Genomic DNA, 20,690 nt, shown 5'->3' with positions numbered 1-20,690 from the left:
ATCACAGGCCAGTGGGTGGGAAGTCTTGTGGATCCAGTGGCGGTAGAAGCATCTCAGCACTGGCGTGGCTCTCCACATGGCTCCTCCAGCTCCTGGCTCTGGCTGCATCAGCTTAATGTCTCACTGGGAGTAAGCATGTGTCTGCCTGTAGGGAGCTATTTATTTCCTTGGTGCTCCAAATGAGGTCATGAAGCTGTGACCTGAGTGACAGACTAAACTCCACCCCTTCACCCTTAACTCTCAAATTGACAAGAGATTATGTAACTACCACAACCTTGTTACCCAGACTCATGCAGGAAAAGGTTATTTTGTGGAAGTCAGAGACTTTAGCTAGAAGAGCCTCATTAAATAACTCACTGGCCCTGCATCATCTGTGTTCAAAGTCATCATTGGCTATTTGGTCTCATGTCAATGATTTCCTAAAGGAGCATTACAGGTGACATTCATTATGTTTGGATCAGTCATCCAGTTTCAAGGTGACCCGGGGTTCATTTCCATTCAAGGTTTGAAGAGTAGCTCAGAGTGACAGTCTCAAGGAATCCTCCAGATTCACGTATGCCAGCAGGTTAGAGTTTTCTGTTTGTTTTTAGGGGTTTGAGAGTCTGTTTCCCATTTTTCTCCCATTCTATTAGGGTTCAGCTATGGTAGCCTTAATTAGAATAGTCAACAGTGGTAGCCAGGAGCCATCTAATTCTTCTGGTCTCAGGGTCGATGAGACGATGATTCATGTAGAGCAGCGATTCTCAACCTGTGGGTCATGACCCCTTTGGGGGTCGAACGACCCTTTCACAGGGGTCGCCCAATTCATAACAGTAGCAAAATTACAGTGATGAAGTAGCAACGAAAATAATTTCATGGTTGGGAGTTACCACAACATGAGGAACTGTATTCAAGGGCCGCCGCATCAGGAAGGTGGAGAACCACTGCTGTAGAGTGTGAATCCTGTAGACTGGCCTCTCCTGTTAGTCTCTGGCTTCCTTCTTTCTTGTTTGCTCCAGAGGAGTAGAGAACAAAAGTTGTGTTGTAGATGGTTGTTGCAAGTGTTTTGTTTTTTTCAGATGAACTTGTTTGTCACTAAAGACTCCAAGTCCATTTCCATTTCACTTTGTCTCTCTTTTTTTTTTTATGCCAATCGAATCACTATTTAGGTTAGAGGGATAAGGAATCTGCAGGGAGTTCTTTTTGGTTTGTTTTTGAAGAAACATATTATATGTATTTACACAACCCATCTCAAGAAATGAAACTGACAACAATATCCTATTAAACCCTTCATATTAAAAAAAACCCCTCCATATATTTGGCTTATTTATTCATTCCCCACCCCAATCCCTGTTCCTGCCCCTGTCCTTGGCCTCCTCGTAGTCATGTCTATTGGTGTATAAACCACATTTCTTTTTGGTTTTTATAACAATGGTGACATTAAATATTTATCTTAGTAAGTTTGACTGAGCTTGCTAAGCATAATGTTCTTGTGTTAGGCAGGGTTCTCTAGAGAAACAAAACCAGGACACATATGATTTTATATATATATATATATATATATATATATATATATATATATATATATATATATATATATATATATAATACAGCATGAAGGAATATAACATAGTCCACACAGCAGTACAGAGGGCTCTCAGTTCAACTCTCTTCCATGAAACAGTTAATGTACTGGAAGTCCTTCAACTCAGGAGGGCTGCTGGGTCCAGAGTCAAGGAAGCACACGGCTGAATCTTCCCTTGGGCAATGCAGACAGAGTCCGCCTACAGGCAGCAAACATCAGGGTTGGTCACCAATAGTCAGCAGCTCAAGAGCTTAATGAAGCAAGTCCGGATGGGATATCAAACTCAAACAATGCAAGAAGACAGGCACCACCAGCCTCAAGCTCAAGTGATGTACACACCAGCAGGGTGGCAAAGCAGGTCTTGAAGGAACCTCAAGTTCTAGCAACACAATCCACGGGTTGGCTGTCCCACAGGTAGTGTAGCACACAAGTTGAGGCAGAGAACTAACTAAAGCAGCCACACTCTGGTCTGATCACCAAAGAGCAAGAGAAAGAGAGGGATAGGCCTTTTATCTCTCGGCCCTCCAATCAAACTGCAACCTGATTAATCCCACATGTTCCAATTGGCCAAGTTGGCACAATAAACCTACCTATCACAGTTCTCTAGTTTTGTCATGCCTTGCAGTATTTAAGAGCTTTGTCATTATTTTTATTGATGCATAAATTTCCATAGTATGTATTATACATATATGCATTATACATATATGTACCAAAGCTTGCCTGTATGCTTTTAAGACTCCTACACTACTCACTAAGCTAGAATGTGAACGCAACTTTATGAACTGTATTTTCCCAGTTGCCCAAGTTGTCCCATGAGGCTATGGTCCTAATTCTTGAAAGTCAGAAATGCAATCCTATGAGGTGTTTGGACATTTAAGAAGTATCCTAACTGTGGCCCCTTTGCAATTTTGCCATATGTATGAATATATGTGGCTACAGTCACAAGGATACATATACATATGCAGACACCTATAAAACCACAAGAGCCCTGGTGGCATGAATGACTTGCATGTTGGGTTGGTAACCGCAAGATCCTTAGTTAAACCCACCTGCTGCTCCCTAGGAGGTAGATGAGGCTTTCTGCTCCCATAAAGATTCACCGCCTTGGAAGCCCAAAGGGGCATTCTACTGTGCCCTGTCGGGTTGCCATGAGTCAGAATTGACTCCTCGGTAGTGGCCTATTTACACACACATCTACGTACCTAAGAAGCCCTCCCAGAAGAACAAAGAAAGCTGTGTTGGAAGAAGTACAGCCAAATGCTCCTTCGAGGCAAGTTGGCGAGACTTCCACTCACCTGCATTGCAGGGGAGACCAGACCAGACTAGAAAAGGTCTTCGTGCTTGGTAAAGTAGAGGGTCGATGAAAAGAGGGAGCAAATGGTGAGAGAAACTGACCTAGTGTCTGCAGCAATGGATTCAAACATAGTACAAATTGTGAGGCTGGCTCATGATTGGCCAGTGTTTCGATCAGTTGCACATAGGGTCACCATGAGTAGCAGCTGACTCGGTGACACCCAACAAAAACAACAGCCAGAAGGCCTGGGAGGGTTGTTAGGTAAGACTGTTAGACTAACTGCCAAGTTGGCAGTTCAAACCTGCCAGCTGCTCGAGGGTAGAAATGTGAGACGATCTACTTACATACATATGCAGAGCCTCAGAAATCTTCAATATCTCAGTTGGAGTCAACTCGATGGTAGTGAGTCTATACATACACAAATGCCTGCAAGTATCTTTTCAGTTGGGTTTGCTGTTGTTTAAAACAATGCATGCCATAACAATCACCAAACGTTTCTTTTTTCCTTCTGTGTCTCTTAGTGATAGCGGGCACTTTTCTCAAGCTGTGTACACTTCACCCTCATGGGTGGCACCTTTCCCTCTAAAAATAACAAGACCACGTCTTCCAGCTACGGAGCCTACCTCTTGGTTTCCAACTTTGGCATTCCAATCATCATTAATTATCAATGGCTCCTCATTGCCTGTTTGATCCATTCCTGACTGTAGAAATTTGCAGAATGCTTCAATTTTTTCCTCACTAGCTTCAGTCATTGTTGTGTAAATTTGAATAATCTTTGTGCTACGTGGACTTCCGGGTAGGGCATAGGGACGGTCTTATTACCGACAGCCCTGTTCCGCAAGATAGATCTTGAAATGTTCTTTTGGATGATGAATGTGGTGACATTTCTCTTGAATTTGTCACTCCTGTCAGAGTGAACCTTAGGATTCTCTGACTCAAAATGGAAAAGGTCAGCTCCTTGTAGCTCACTGATGCCTAGATAGTCATCTTCATTCACTCCACTCCTTTTTAGACAACTTTCCAGTTTTCCTGAATTCATGTTTCATACATTCCACGTACCAGTCACGATGTCTGCATGTTCCACCCTGGATGTTCGCAACGTTTCTTCTCCTTTTGAGTTGAGCACCAGGAGTAAACGCAGCTCCTGAAGGCCTTGCTCCATCCGCGTCGCTATGGTCAACTCTACTTTGAGGAGGCAGCTCTTCCTAGGTCGTATTTTGAGTGCCTGCCCACCTGGGGGGCTCATCTTTCGGCATTCCAGCTGACCATGTTCCAGTGCTATTCATACGGTTTTCGGTAGCTTAAGCCTCAGCAGAGGACAGTCTACCCCTGTCTCACATCTGTGAGCTCTGTTGAACCCTGTTCACCATGGGTGACCCTGGTGGTATTTGGAATACTGGTGGGATAGCTCCCAGCCTCACAGCAACACACAGGCCACACCATATGACAAACTGACAGACAAGTAGGGCTTGAAAGTCTTAGGCAATGCAACAATAAAAAACAACAAAAGCAAGTCAATTTCCCCAGAAGACATGACAAAGACCAAACTTCGGGTTAATGAGCTGATTTTCATCAGCGACCCTAAGGTAGAGTGGAACTACCACATATGGTCTCTGAGGCTGTGACCTTTAGGAAAGCAAGTGCCTATCTTTCTTCTCAGAACAGCCAGGGGATTCAAACCAACAACCTGCTGACTAGAAGCTGGGCACGCCACCCACTGCAAGAACACCTTTTAACTACTACAATTAGAATATATATTAATGATAGAACTTCTGAGATGGCCGTATATACAAGACCAATATACAGCAATAATTAATTACAAAGTGCAATTAAAAATCATAATACCTATAAAACCTATAATCCCTTGAATAAATCAAGCAAACTTACACATTAAGAAAACCATAAAACTGGCCATGAAAGGGCATGAAAGGAACTAGAAATTTACTGAGCCATGTCTCTTACTGTCTCATCCAGAACGACTTCTCTCTTGCTGTTGCTGTTGTTGTTGTTGTTGGGTACTCTGGACTTGATTCTGACTCACACTCACTGACTCACAACAAGCCTTTTGGGCAGAGCAGAGCTAACCTTTTGCGTTTCTGAACTGTTTACATGAACAGGAAGCTTCATTTGTCTCCTGCAGAGCAGCTGGTAGATTTGAACTGCTGGCTTTGTGGTTAGTAGCCCAAAGTGTAACCCACTTCACCACCTGGGCTCCTTTCTGACTCCTTGCAGCCCTGTGTACAACAGGGTGAAACATGGCCTGCTCCTGCACAAACTCACAATCATTGTTCTCTTTGCGCCCATTGCTGCAGCCACTAGGTCAACCTCTCTCTGTCTTCGTGCTTGATAATGTCGATATGCATGTAGCCAGTAGTGGGATTTTAAATAAGTTGTGTTTTTTTTTTGTTAAATAGCTGTTTTACTGGTGTGTGTGGGTTTTCCGGGAAAACCAGAAAACCTGCTAGACAAATTCTAAAAGAGCTGTAGCACTGATTTTAAATAAGTTAACAACCAGTTCACTGCCCTAATGACATATATATATACATACACACACACACACCAAAAGGTAGTTCATGATGACATACAGTTAGTACTTACATAAGACTAATGACAGAGGTTCACAAACTAGATCATGGAACAAGTTGTGATAAAATGTAAATCTGTGATTTCCACAGTGGGTGACTGCCCAGCTGCCCAACTCTGAGAGAACCCTGATTTTAAGTGTCATTTTAACCACTGCTTCGCTGAACGGATGCAGACTGGCTGATTCTATCACTGCATGTGGGTGACTTTCAACACCCCGACTTTCCGGTTCGTCACCTTGTCTCCTCATTCAGTGTTGCCTTCCACGCTGGAAAAGGACTCCGGGCTGGGAAAAGCAGAGTGGCAGTGAAAAGGGGAGAGTCTCAACACAATGGACTGGCACAGGGACGACTGCACAACAATGGGCTCAAACCGACGGGCACTGTGAGCATGCCCAGCTCTGGACAGGGTTTTGTTTTGTTCCCTCGTGCACAGAGTTGCTGAGACAGAACTGACTCAATAGCAATCGATACTCAACTTAATCCACACTATTAAAATGTTTAAAAACAATATCAACAGCCCTCTTTCCATCATATTTTACCAACTCCAATTTTCTCATGAACGTAACGCTCCGACAACTAGCTGACACTTTTTCATTCTCCAGAGCCTCCTAACTACTGAGTCTACCACCTTCCCATTCCCCCACCTCACTCCCTGAGGTCCTCTCTTCCCTCCTTGCCAGCTTAAATTCCACAATCAATCACTTTGATCAATCATTTTATACACACTGCTGTATAGAGTCTCGGTTCTCCTGCCTCCTTCTGGATTCACCATATTTCCTTGAGCAAACCACCACCTTGGTGCCTGCAGCTCTTCGCTTGCTCTAGCCACTGAAAGTGAGTGAAGCAGAAGCTCCAGGCTGGCTGACCCACTCTAAAGTCAAGGCTGTGCCCTTCAGATGGACTCTGCGTGCCGCCCAGTAGGCGTGTTTTACTCCCCTAATCCACGCACTCGTCTAGCTTCTATAGATTCTTTCATTCCTCATACTATCTCCTCCTCCATCTGCACTCCCACACCACCACCTTGCCCTCTACTTTACCGTGAAAATGGAAGCATCAGAGGAGGACTTGCACCGAGGTCTGGCACATCGACCCATGTTCCCATCTGTGATCATAGGCACGCGAGCTGTGTTTGCTCAGAAGTCAGCCTCTCCGCAGGGGAAAAGCTACTGTATACAAACACTCCAGGGGTGAGGTCCAGGTAGTATGGCAGGGGCCAGACCAAATCCAGGGGTACATATATTAGTCAACTAAAGAGGAGGGGTGGGGAGGAAAGAAAAAAAAAAGAGAGATGTGTGGCGGGGGAATAGGGCACTGATCCACCCAAGGGGAGGGTATTGTTTGTGTCTCCACAGGGAAAGAGGGACCAGACCTAAATCCAGTGTTCCGGGATGTGAATACAGCGTGCTGGCAAGAAGAGGAGAGCCAGTGGAGGGGCCTGAGGGCTCAGCCCCCATACCAGCTACGTGGACAACTGCCCCTCCCCCAGAAGAATTCACTTCAGAGGACAGCACTGAAGCTGCAGCTTGGGGAGAGGGACATGTCTGATTAGAGCACACTTGAGCAAATGAAGGGGGAGGAAGAGAGAGTGGAGCACATCCTGACCCACCAGGCCTGGAGGACAATATCCCCGCTCTGAACAGCCAATGCACAGAGTGGACCACATGGCTGATCCCACTATGAGACACAACATCCCTCGCTGATCCATGGCCCTACGGGAGACAACACTGGCCCAGACTGACCTTGAAACAGCAAGGCAAAACACTAAAGGCATGAGGCAGAGCAACTGGGGGAGCAGAGCAGGGAGCTCCCCAGGGAGTGTAAAGGATAGACTTTGGGGTCAGAGTGTGGCACCCCTTAGGTCTTAACTGGAGGACACGCCTAGAGTTCAAAAATCAGACCTTGATCTATTTACAGGTTTTTCTTTCTTTTTAAATTTTTTCTTTTCTTTTAAGGGTCATTGGTTTTCTTTTTTGTTGTCATCGCTGTGTTCTCATTCATCACATTGTCTTGCTATGCCTTGTTTTTTTTTTGGTGCATATTATTATCTCTACAGATCTATCTAGATAAGATAGGCTGGATGAGCTGTCAGGAGGAGAAAACAACAGTTCTGGGGGGACTTGGGAGAGGGGGAGGCGGGGTAAGGAGGTGGTGCTGACCAACCCAGGGAGAGAGGAGCAACAAGTGATCCACAATCAGTGGCAAGGAGGGTGTGAGAGGCCTGGTAGGGATTCAGCAAGGGTAATGTAACCGAGAGAAATTGCTGAAACCCAAATAGAGGCTGAGTATGATAGTGGGACAAGAGGAAAGTAAAAGGAAATAGAGGAAAGAACTAGGAGGCAAAGGGTATTTATAGAGGTCTAAATACTGGCATGTACATATGTAAATATATTTATATAGGATGGTGGGGAAATAGAACTACATGCATATATTTATAGGTTTAGTATTAAGGCAGTAGATGGACATTAGACCTCCACTCAAGTACTTACTCAATGTAAGAACACGTTGTTCTATTAAATTGGCATTCCATGATGCACACCTTCCTGACACGATTGCTGAAGATAAATGTGTGCATAAGCAAATGTGGTAAAGAAAGCTGATGGTGCCTGGCTATCAAAAGATATAGCATCTGGGGTTTTAAAGGCTTGCCGATCAACAAGTAGCCATCTAGCTCAAAAGCATCGAAGCCCACATGGAAGAAGCACATCAGCCTGTGTGACTACGAGGTGTCGGAGAGATCAGGTATCAGGCATCATCAGAACAAAAAATCATATCATTGTAAATGTGGGTGAGTGCAGAGTGGAGACTCAAAGCCCATCAGTAGACAACAGGACACCTCCTTACTGATAGGTTGTGGGGAGGAGATGAGCCAGCCAGGGTGCAGGGTAGCAACGATGAAACATGTAACTTTCCTCTAGTTTTTAAATGCTTCCTCCCACCTCCCCACTATCATGATCCTAATTCTACCTTAAAAATCTGACTAGACCAGGGGATATACATTGATACAGATAGGAACTGGAAACACAGGGAATCCAGGACAGATGACTCCTTCAGGACCAGTGGTGAGACTGGCGATGCCTGGAGGGTGGAGGGAATGTGGGGTAGAAAGGGGGAACCTATTACAAGAATCTACATATAGCCTCCTCCCTGGGGGGTGGACAGCAGAGAAAAGGTCAGGGAAAGATGATGGACAGTGTAAGATATGACAAAATAATAATAATGTATGAAGCATGAAGTGTTCATGAGGGAGGGGGGAGTGGGGAGAGAGGGGGAAAATGAGGAACTGATATTAAGGGCTCAAGTAGAAAGCAAATATTTTGAGAATGATGATGGCAACAAATGTACAAATGTGCTTGACACTATGGATGTACGTATGCATTGTGATAAAAATGGTTTGAGCCCCCAATAAAATGCTTAAAGAAAAAAAAGAAGGCAGCCACTCTACTTGTGTAATAAATTCCATTCTGTCACCTCCTCAAAGAGCAATTGCTCCAACCACTCTCTTTCTTTCCTAAATCACCCAAGCTTAACTCTTGTCCCCTTTCCTCAGCATTTTCTTCCAGTTTTTGTTCTTCAAATTTTTGTTCGTTCTGTGTTACGTCCTCCATGAAGTGTTGCCAGTCACCACCCTCATGCTACTGAACCCCTTGTCCTGCTGTACCTACACAACTCCCCATCGTGTTTATTGCCTTCCAACGCCCCCTGCTGGTGCAGTGGTTACTTGTTGGGCTCAAATCCATCAGCTGCTTGGAGGGAGAAAGACCGCACTTTCTACTCCAGAAAAGAGTTACAATCTCGGAAAGTCACGGGCTCGGGTGGGGGTGGGGGTGGGGGGCAGTTATACCCTTTCCTTCAGGGTCACTGTGAGTCCACATCTGCTTGATGGCCTTGAGGTTTTGGGTTTTTTGTTGTTTTTCCTGTAACACTCCTCAGTGGCACAATTAAGTACTGGGCTTTTGACTTGAGAGCGTAGTGGTCTAGAGGTGGTGCAGAAGAAAGGCGTGGTGATCTGCCTCAGGAGAAGCAGCAAATTGAAGACTCTGTGGATGTCAGCAACGACAAAAGTCCTGGACCAGATGGCTTTGCTTGAAAAAATACAAATCGACCTAACCTTTAGAGAAGAATCGACACCAATGCTGGTGAAACTTCCAACAGAAAGAGGAGGAAGCTATCTACGCCATAACTCATTCTCTGCAGCCACAGTAAGCTTGATCTGAAAGCCCGATAAAGACACCACCGGAAAAGAAAACCACATGCCAATATCCCTTATGAATATGGATGCGAAACCGCCACAAAATATTGGCCAACTGAATCAAGATTCTAAGAGCCTCCTTTACAGAAATGGAAAACCCAATCCTGAAGTGTATATGGAATGACAAGAAACTTCCAATAACTAAAACAATGTCAAAGGGAATAACAAAAGAGGAGAACTCACACTTCTGGGCTAAAACCATATTTTTTTTAATAAATAATTTCACTGGGGCCTCTTACATACATTATAGCAGTCCATGCATCCATTATATTAAGCAGATATATACAAATATTGCCATCAACAATTTCAAAACATCATCTTTCTTGAACCCCTTGATATCAGTTCCTCTTTTTACCCTCCCTCCCCCGCCCTACCATCCTCGTGAACCCTTGATATATTATGTATTGCTATTTACACATGTCTTACACCACCCCTTCTATCCCTTCACCTACAATCCTGGTATTTGTTCCCCTCAAGGGGGTGTTATTTTACCATCACTGCTATCAGTTTCCCCTTCCCCCCCCAACCTGTGCTATAGCTCCAGTCACCAAATCTGCCTGGTTGTTGTTAGGTGCCACGGAGTCAGATTGGACCCATAGCGACCCTATCCACAACAGAGCGAAGCCCCGCCCAGGCCAGTGCTTGACCCAAGATGGCAGCCTCTGGGTCAGTGCGTGTCATTGAGAGTCTCCTCTAGAGCACTGCTCCTCTACTGTGCCAAGCATGCTGTGTTTCTTCAGAGACGAGGCTCTCCTGACAACGTGTCCAAAACATATAAGACCAAGTCTTCCTGCCTCTTAGAAGACAGATTGCCTCTTAGACAATCTGCCTCTTAGAAGACAGATTGGCTTGTCCTTTTAGCAGGCCATGTACTTTCCAAATTACTCTCTAACACCACATTTCAAACACATCGATTCTTCTTTGGTCCTGCTTATTCAATGTCTAACTTTCTCATGCATAGGAGGCCATTGAAAACACCATGGCTTGGGGATTGTCCTCAAAGTAACATCTCGGCTTTTCAATACTCCAACAAGGTCTTATGTAGCAGATTTACCCAACGCAAGGTGTTTTGATCTCTTCACTGCTGCTTCCAGGAGCATTGATTGTGGATCCACATAAGACAATATGCTTGACAACCTCAACCTTTTCTTCATTTTTTATTATTATATCACCTGTTGGCTCAGATGTGAGGCTTTTGTCTTCCTGCCATTGAGTTGTAATCCATACTGAGGGCTGCAATCCTTGATCGGCATCAAACCAGTCTTGTCGCAGTAAAATTAATGATAGACCCACGGTGCTGGCGGCGATAGTGGTCATCAGTCAGTTCTGACTCATCAATAGAGGAAAACATTCCCCGGGCCCTGCCGGCCTCACAGTCTTTCCTGGGTTTAAACCCATTGTTGCAGCCGCTGTGTTAATCTATCTTCTTGATGGTCTTTGTTTTTTTTTCTGTTGACACTCTACCAAGTTTGATATCATTTACTGCAGACTCAGTCTTTCCTGATAACAAGTTTTGTCAATCTTGCTTCTGAGGCATATTCGGACTGACCTTTTAAACAACTTGGCTAGTTCTTCTGGCAGTTCATGGGATATGCAAAATTCTTTGCCAACGCCATAATTCAAAGCCATTGTTTTCTCTTGGGTCTTCTTTGGTCATTGTCTGTGAAACACGGAGGACCTGGAGGGTCTCTGGTGCAGAAAGGTTTTTACATTTGTAAGAATAGAGATGAGTCCCAGTCACATTCTCCAGGATGAAAAACTCATCCCCACAATGCCCCTCCCCCATAATAATGTTACTTTATGCTGGCATGGAGTAGGGAACCAGTGGAGAGGTCTGAGGGGCCAGCCCCAATTCCAACTACGTTGACACCTGACCCTCCCCCCAGAAGAAGTTATTTCAAAGGACAGCACTGAATATGCAGCTCAGGGAGAGGGACATGTCTGATCCGAGCACACGGGAGCAAATGAAGGGGGAAGAGATAGTGGAGCACATCCTGGCCCACCAAGCCTTGAGGACGATATTTCCGCTCAGAGAGCAGCCAATCCACAGAGAAGTCCGCATGGCTGGCCCGACTAAGAGACATGACATCCATCACTCACTGATCCATAGTCCAACAGGGGACAACACTGGAGACACAGTGTGGGAATTCTGCCCAATCTGACCCCACCTCACTGAGGTAAAACACTAAGGGCGTCGAACAGAACAGCAAGGGGAACAGAGCAGTGAAGTCCCCAGGGAATACTAAAAATAGACTTTGGGACCAGGGCTTGGTCCCCTATCAGACTCGACTGGAAAATACTCCTAAAGGCCAACGAACAGTGCCTGAACTAACGATAAGCTTTTCTTTCTTATTGTTGTGTTTTGTTTTTTTTGTCATTGGCTTGCTGTAGCTGTTGTTTTGTTTTATTTTGTTGCTTGGTTTTGCTCTGTCTAGTTTTTGTGCATGTTACTATCTCCACAGGTCTGTCTAAATAAGATAAGCTGGATGAACAATCTGGAGGACAAAACAACAGAACCGACAGTTCTGGGGGACATGGGAGAGAGGCTAGTGGGGGGGGGGAAGGAAGTGGTATTAACAAACCCAGGGAAAAGGGAACAACAAGTGATCCAAATTGGTGGTGAGGAGGGTGTAGGAGGCCTGGTAGGGCATGACCAAGGGTAATGTAACTGAGAGGAATTACTGAAACCCAAATTAAGGCTGAACATGATAATGGGACAAGAGGAAAATCAAAGGAAATAGAGGAAAGAGCCAGGAGGCAAAGGGTATTTATACAGGTCTAAATAAAGGCATGTACATATGTAAATATATTTATATGTGAGGAAGTGGAACTAGATCTATGTGCATATATGTATAGATTTAGTATTAAGGTAGCAGACGGACATTGGGCCTCCACTCCAGTACTCCCTAAATGCAAGAATACTTTGTTCTATTAAACTTGCATTCCATGATGCTCACCTTCCTGACACAATTGCTGAAGACAAAGAGGGTGCATAAGTAAATGTGGTGAAGAAAGCTGATGGTGCTTGGCTATCAAAATATATAGCATCTGGGGTCTTAAAGGCTTGGAAGAAACAATCAGCCATCTAACTGAGAAGCAACAAAGCCCACATGGAAGAAGCACACCAGCCTGTGAGATCATGAAGTGTCAAAGGGATCAGGTATCAGGCATCATCAGAACAAAATAACACATCTTTGTGTATGAGGTGGGGTGCGGAGTGAAGACCCAAACTACACTCCCTTATGGAAGGGTCACGGGGAGGAGATGAGCCAGTCAGGGTGCAATGTAGCAACGATGATACATAAAACTTTCCTCTAGAGGGAAGAGCTAGGAGTCAAAGGGCATTCATGGAGGTCTAGACAAAGACATGTACATGCAAATATATATAGGAGGATGGGGAAATAGATCTATGTGTCTATATTTATAGGTCAAGTATTAAGGTGGCGGAAGGACCTTAGGCCTCTACTCAAACACTCCCTCAATGCATGAATACCTTCTTTTATTGAATTGGAACTCTATGATGCTCACTCTCCCAACACAACGGCTGGAGCCAAAGTGGGTGAACAAGTAAATGTGGTGAAGAAAGCTGATGGTGCCCGGCTATCAAAAGAGATAGTGACTGGGGTCTTAAAGGCTTGAAGATAAACAAGCGGCCATCTAGCTCAGAAGCAACAAAGTCCACATGGAAGAACACACCAGCCTGAGTGAGCGAGTGGTCCCAAAGGGATCAGTTACCAGGCATCAAAGAACAAAAAATCATATCATTGACTGCACACCTCCATGATAGGATCGCTGAAGACAAATGGGTGCATAAGCAAATGTGGTGAAGAAAGCTGATGGTGCCCGGCTATCAAAAGAGATAGTGTCTGGGGTCTTAAAGGCTTGAAGGTGAACAAGCGGCCATCTAGCTCAGAAGCAAATAAGCCCACATGGAAGAAGCACACCGGCCAGTGCGATCACGAGGTGCCCAAGGGACCAGGTATAAGGCATCATGCAAAAAAAAAAGATATAAGTGTGTGTATGTATGTGTATATATGTGTATATGTATATATGTATGTGTATATATGTATATATATATATATCATATTGGATGAAGGGGGAAGTGCAGAGTGGAGACCCAAGGCCCAAGTGTCGGCCAATGGAGATCCCCTCATAGAGGGGCTTAGGAGAGGAGATGGGTTAATTAGGGTGTGAGGTAGTATCGATGAAGAACACAGCTTTCCCCCAGATCCTGGATGCTTCCTCCCACCAACTACCATGATCCGAATTCTACCTTGCAGGGCTGGATAGGACAGAGGCTGTGCACTGGTACATATGAGGGTTGGAGGTACAGGGAATCCAGGGTGGATGATACCTTCGGGACCAAGGGTGTGAGGGACGATGCTGGGAGAGTGGAGGGTGAGTGGGTTAGAAAGGGGGAACTGATTGCAAGGATCCACATGTGACCTCTTCCCTGGGAGAGGGACAGCAGAGAAGGGGGGAGGGGAGACTCCGGATGGGGCAGGATGTGACAAAATAGCGTTGTATAAATTACCAAGGGCATATGGGGGAGGGGGGAGTGGGGAGGGAGGGGGGAATAAAAGAGGACCTGATGCAAGGGGCTTGGGTGGAGAGCAAATGCCTTGGGAGTGATTGGGGCAGGGAATGTATGGATGTGCTTTGTGCAATTGATGTATGTGTATGTGTGGATTGTGGTAGGAGTTGTTTGAGTCCCTAATAAAATGTAAAAGAAGAAAAGAGAAAAAAATGATTAGGGCAAAGACTGTACAGATGTGCTTTATACAATTGATGTATGTATATGTATGAACTGTGAAAAGAATTGTATCAGCCCCAATAAATTGTTAAAATAAAAAAATTAAAAAAACAAAACAAAAAAAAAACTTTCCTCTAGTTTCTAAATGCTTCCTCATACCTCCTCCCCCACTATCATGATCCCAATTCTACCTTACAAATCTGGCTAGACCAGAGGATGTACATTGGTAGAGATAGGGTGGATGATCCATTTAGGACCAGTGGTGAGAGTGGAGATACCAAGAGGGTAGAGGGAGGGTGGGGTAGAGAGGGGGAACCAATTACAAGGATCTACACATCATCTCCTCCCTGGGGGACGGACAACAGAAAAGTAGGTGAAGGGAGACGTCGGACAGTGTAAGATATGACAAAATAATAATTTATAAATTAGCAAGGGTTCATGAGGGAGGGAGTAGTTGGGATGGAGGGGAAAAATGAGGAGCTGATTCAGCCAGGGGCTTAAGTGGAGAGCAAATGTTTTGAGAATGATGATGGCAATGAATGTACAAATGTGCTTTACACAATTGATGTATGTATGGATTGTGATAAGAGTTGCATGAGCCCCTAATAAAATGATTTTTAAAAATAAATGTAAAAACATGCTACTTTGAAGATGCCTCTTACAAGCACTTGGCTGCTCTCCATGCGACCGAAGGCTATCTATCTCTGAGGGAAACAAGTTCTACTGTCCTCCCTGCTCAAAGGTTAGTTGCCTCCCTTCTGATGCTCTCCCTCCTGATACTGGGCTTGGGTTAATCCCCCAGTGAGCTCAGGGACATCTAAAGGTAAGACACTGCCCACCTGCTATGTGATCGATGGGCCTGGTATGCCCCCAAAGTATATAAACCCATTGGAAAATACATTCGGTCTCCTCCTGATCCTGACTTTGGGAAAGGTGACCCCCGACCCCATTTCTTGTCATCTTTTTCTCCCTTAATTGCGCAGCCACTCCTAGGGACACGTTAGTCTGTGGGGCCGGACCCCACAATTGTCCAGCTTTCCATGCCATGAGAAATGAATTTAAAACCTTATGATCCAACAGTCTCTAATAGGTATATGCCCTAAAGAAATAAAGACTACAACATGAACAAACATATATGCACCTATGCTTATTGAAGCACTTTCCATAATAGCAAACATATGTGGAAACAACCAAACACCCCTTTATAGAGGAATGGATAGCAAATTCTGGTGCATCCACACAATGAAATATTATGCATCAATACAAACAACAACTCTCTTAGACACCGCAAAACATGAACAAAACTGGAGAACATCACGCTTAGCAAACTCCATCTTATAATGATACGAATGTAATAACACCATTATTATGTTTTTTTAAAGAAAGAAAACAAAACATGGTTTATACACCAAAAGACAAGACTTTGATACATAAGAGGAGTCCAGGGACAGGGATGGGAAGTGGGCAGGGGGGGAATAGGACATTGAAGAGGGAGGGAGGGAGGATGGGGTGGTGGTGGGGAAAACCAGCTATATGGAGGGGTTAACAGAATATTGTTGTTGATTTCATTTCTTGAGATGGGTTGTGTATACAGCGTGTTTCTTTAGAAACCAAAGAATAAAAAATAAAAACAAAACCTTCCAGAGTCTTCGTTCATCAAACCTAAATCATGGTCTGCATGTCTGAAAAAGAGAAACTAAGTAAATAAAAATGCTATGGCTTGGGACAGGTATACCTTGGGGCAGGCACATCTTGGGCCTCGAAGTGAGGACTTCTCTCTGTAACACTTGAAAGAGATTGTTTGTAGTAGATTCCCCTACCCCACAATAGAATGCTTCATTTTATTTATTTATTTCTCTTTTTTAAAAATAAAGATACTTTATTGGTGGCTCTTACTCATTTGATTTCTTTTTTTCCCCCTTTATTTGATTTCTTGACTGCTGCTTCCATGGGTGTTGATTATGGAGTCAGTAAAATATTTTTTTTATTCAAACCATTTTATTAGGACATAAACCAGACATCACATCATTCAATAGCTCAGTTAAAAATAAAATCTTTCACAACTAACCTTTCCTCCATTTATCCAGTTGTGGGAAATTTTTGTTTTCTTGATGTTAAAGACTTTATGCTGAAGATGGTCGTCTTGGACCTTCATCCGAAAGTGCTCCGTGTCAGTCCCCAGCACTTTCAGCAAACCAGACTGTCATCTGCATACCACAAATTGCTAATGAGTTTCCCTTCCACCCAGATGCCACATCGTCTTCCTATAGTCTAGCTCTCAGATTATGTGCTCAGTTTACAGACTGAATAGATATGGTGAGTAATGTGACCTTCATGCACACCTTCCTTGATGGGAAACCGCTCAGTGTCTGTATTCTGTTTGAAAAGCTGCCTCTTGATCTATGCACAGGTTCTGCATGAATAGAATGAAGTGTTCTGGAATTTCCGTCCTTTACAACGAGGTCCACATGCATAATCACCACTTATGTTTATGTCCATTCTCTTTCCATTTCATTCATAATTTGTTATGATCCACGTAGTCAAATGCCCTTGCATGGTCAATAAGACACAGATAAACGCCTTTCAGATATCCTCTGCCTTCAGCAAAATACATCAGCAATAATGTCCTTCATTTCACATCCTCTTATGAATCTGGTTTGAGTTTCTGGCAGCTCCCTGTCAATGTACTGCTGCAGCTGTTTTCAGGTTATCTTAAAATTTTACTTATGTGTGTAACATGAATGATATTGCTCGATGATTTCTGCACTTAGACGGATCACTTTTCTTTGGCATTGGCATAGGATGGCTCTCTTCCAGTCACTTGGCCAGGCAGCTGGCTTCCACATTTCTGGGCAAAGAAGAGTGAGTGTAGCCCCAGCGCTGTATGTTTGTGGAAATACAGTAGCTGGTATTCCATCCCTTCCTGGACACTTGCATCTCACCAATATGTTTACTGCAGCTTGGACTTCCTCCTTCCATGTCATTGTCTCTTGAGCGTATGGTACCCTCTGAAATGTTTGAATGTCACCAATTATTTTTTGTTTTCACTCTGTGTGTTCCTTCCATGTTTATGTGCTTCCTGCATTGTTCAATATTGGCGTCATAGAATCCTACGTATTTCAGCTGTGGTTTGAATTTTTTCAACTTGAACAGTGTAGTGCATGTTCTTCCTTTTAGTGTTTCTTACTCTAGGTCATTGCACATTTTTGACTGGACCCTATTTATGCAAACGATGGGGGTTGGTGATAGGGCAAAACTTTTCATAGGACTCATTTTAATAATTTTAATAGACAGCGGCAGAACCATGCCTACCTGATTAACACATGCCATAATAAAGCAAGGAGGGCATCAGTTAGGAAATATATGGCAGTCCCTGCCACCATTCATGAGGCACCCTCAAGGCAAGAGATCTGAACCAAAGTTCAGTTCAGTGACCCAGGGGTAGCAGGTGTCTGAGTGTCAGCCTTAAGTTCAAGGCCTGGTGAGTCTGAGGTAAAGCTGTCACTGAGTGGGGTTTCCACATTGAGTCCCTCTGGTTTGGTCCGTGAAGGATGTTGTACACCTCAACAGAACAGAGTCTAAAGTTCCAGTAATATATAGCACACGGCAGCCTGGTTTACTGAAGCTGGAATAGATACTAGGTCAAAAGTATCCAATCAGGAACACAAAAAAAACACAACCAACCAAACACAAACTGCCATTGAGTCGATGCAGACCACAGTGACCCTATAGCACCGGGTGGGATTGCCCCTGTGGGTTTCCATGCCTGTAACTCTTTGTGGGAGTAGAAAGTCTTGTCTTTCTCCCCAAGAACAGCTGGTGAAAGAGCAGCTGGGAGTTTCGAACTGCTGATCTTCCAGGTAGTAGCCCAATGCAGCACAACTACTACGCCACCATGAGTCCTGTAATTGGGAACATAACACAGGGCACGGTCTCCCTTTGGGTTTGATGTAAGTATTGTTAAGCTGACGTAAGTATTTTTCCTGACAGGAGAGTACTCTCCCCCATTGACCTGCTGTGATAGGTAGGTTTATTGGGCCAACCTGGCCAATGAACACATGTGGGATTAATTGAAGGTCAGTTTAGTTGAAGGGCACAGATATAAATGGCTCGGTGAGCCTTCACCTTTCTTGTCTCTTGTTCTTTGATGATAGGACCAGTGTGCACCTGCCTTTGCTGGTTCTCTGCCTCAGCTTGAGAGCTACACTGCATGTGGGACACCCAACCTATGAACTGTGTTGCTGTAGTTTGAGGTTCCTTGAACACCTGCTTCACCACGCTACTGGAGTAGACATCGCTTGAGCTGGGGACTGTCGGACCCTGTCATCTGGCTGACTGTTGGTGACCTGCCTTGCTGTTTGCTGCCTGTGGCCGGATTGTCTGAATTGTTCTACAGAGGACTCAGCTGTCTGCTTCCTTGACTTGCATTGGTGGCCCTTATGACTTGAAGGACTGTCAGTGTATTAGTTGTCTCACGGAAGTGAGTTGCATTAAGTCATTTGTACTGCTCTACAGACTACCATAATTAGCCGTTAATTTCTTATGCTGTTTAGCTATATAAATATCTATAAAATCCTAAGTGTCCTGGTCTTGTTTCTTTAGAGAATGCCGTCTAATATGCCCACCAACAGAAAGGTAATCACCTTCCCTGTCCTTCCCCCCCCCCAACCTTGGCTTGGATTTCCAGTAAGGTTTGCTTATCACTCTGGTAGGCGTGTCTGTTGATTGAGATGCCTTAGCACACCTTTCTGTGGCAGCAGCTGAGTGGTCTTCTCCCGCTCCCAGCACCTTGAAAATCCAACCCCCGCTGAGGTGAGGTCTTCGCTGTCAAAGTGGCTTTTAAGATGTACATAGAGAAGGGGTGCTACATGGTTCATGGACACTATGCAGGCTACCACCACATTGCTTAGGAGCCTGGATTAGAAGATTACATGACCTGAGAGCAGAAGGGTGCCTTTATCTCGGTGTTTGTCCTTATAGGGGTGTATGCATGCAATATTTCTCCTTTTGGGATCGACCCACATCACTCAACATAATGGTTTTCTTTTCCATCCATGTCATGAGGCGTTCCGTGGTTTCTTTGCTGTATTTTAAGGGATGCAAAGCTTCCATTGTGTGTGTGCACCAGAGTTTCTTTATCCATTCCTCTATGGACCGGCATTGGGGGGTTTCCAGCTTCTTGCGTTTGTGAACTGTGTGTGGTGCAGTGAACATGGGAGAGCACATGTCTGTTTGTGTGTGTTTTGTCTCTTGTTTCTTTGGGGGGGGGGCTGGGTCGTATGGGATTTCTGTTGCCTTTTGTTTTAGGTAGCCCCACATCGCTTTCCACAGTGCTTGTGCGAATTTACAGTCTCACCAGCAGAACTTGAATCTCTCCGCTACCACGCTAGAGTCTGTTGTCCTCCGTGTTTCCTTGAATGAGCTATCATTGTGGGTGTTGCTTTGAACTGCATCTCCCAGATGGCCAGTGAATGTGAGTGTTTCCTTATATTATTGGCCATTGAGTGTTGTCCTTTGTGAATTGTCTATTCATGTTCCTTGCCCCCTGTTGATTGGATTATTTGTTTCTTTCTTTTTGAGGTCTTGCAGAATTCTATAGATTTTAGTCATTAGTCCCTCGTCTGTTGTGTCATTGCTAAAGATTCCCCCCTCCCCCACCCCCCTGCCCAATTCATGGGCTCTCGGTTTACTCTTTTGATGAAATCTTTTGATGTGCATAAGTGGCTTATTTTTAATAGGTCGTCTATTTTGTCTTCCGCTGTGTGTGCTTCCTTGATAACATTTGGTAGTCTGTGTATGCCCTGCAACAGGACCCTGAAGTGTGCACACTTTGTTCTAATATACTTTGCCTTCTCAAGCTATGCTTCGAAGTCGTCTGTTCAGCTCTTGTCCGTGATTATTTCTTCCATATGAGATAAGAGCAAGTTTTAGCGTTTTTTCTGCCATCCATTTGGGGCTGTTCTTTCTTTCAGGCTTTGTGCTTTCTTCACGATGTCCTCGATGTCACCCCACAGCTCATCTGGACTGAGATTCATTCAGAGGGACGTACTCTAATCAGACTTCGGCTGTTAGACTTGTGTTCATTTTCTCCAGCTTCCGCTGGAATTTGTATCTGGGCCCTTGACTGTCCACCGCGCTGCAGTCTCGTGCTGAGCGACAACCTCATCCAGATGATCTATCTTGGTCCTGTTCAAGCTTAACAAAGGGTCTCTATAGAACATGTTGGAATTTGACCTCTTTCCCCC

The 20,690-nt window shown here is 44.5% G+C and overlaps 1 non-coding gene across 1 annotated transcript; it reads right to left on the bottom strand.

The window, feature by feature from the left end:
- Window positions 1-5,289: 5,289 nt before the first annotated feature.
- Window positions 5,290-5,350, bottom strand: LOC142447547 (U7 small nuclear RNA). The gene has a single exon (XR_012784233.1). It is a non-coding gene; the product is annotated as a U7 small nuclear RNA (small nuclear RNA).
- Window positions 5,351-20,690: the final 15,340 nt, after the last annotated feature.

The sequence above is a fragment of the Tenrec ecaudatus genome, chromosome 4 (genome assembly GCF_050624435.1).
Source record: "Tenrec ecaudatus isolate mTenEca1 chromosome 4, mTenEca1.hap1, whole genome shotgun sequence".
NCBI lineage: Eukaryota > Metazoa > Chordata > Mammalia > Afrosoricida > Tenrecidae > Tenrec > Tenrec ecaudatus.
The sequence above is the reverse complement of the archived record's forward strand: the minus strand, read 5'-3'. Positions and strand labels throughout refer to the sequence as shown.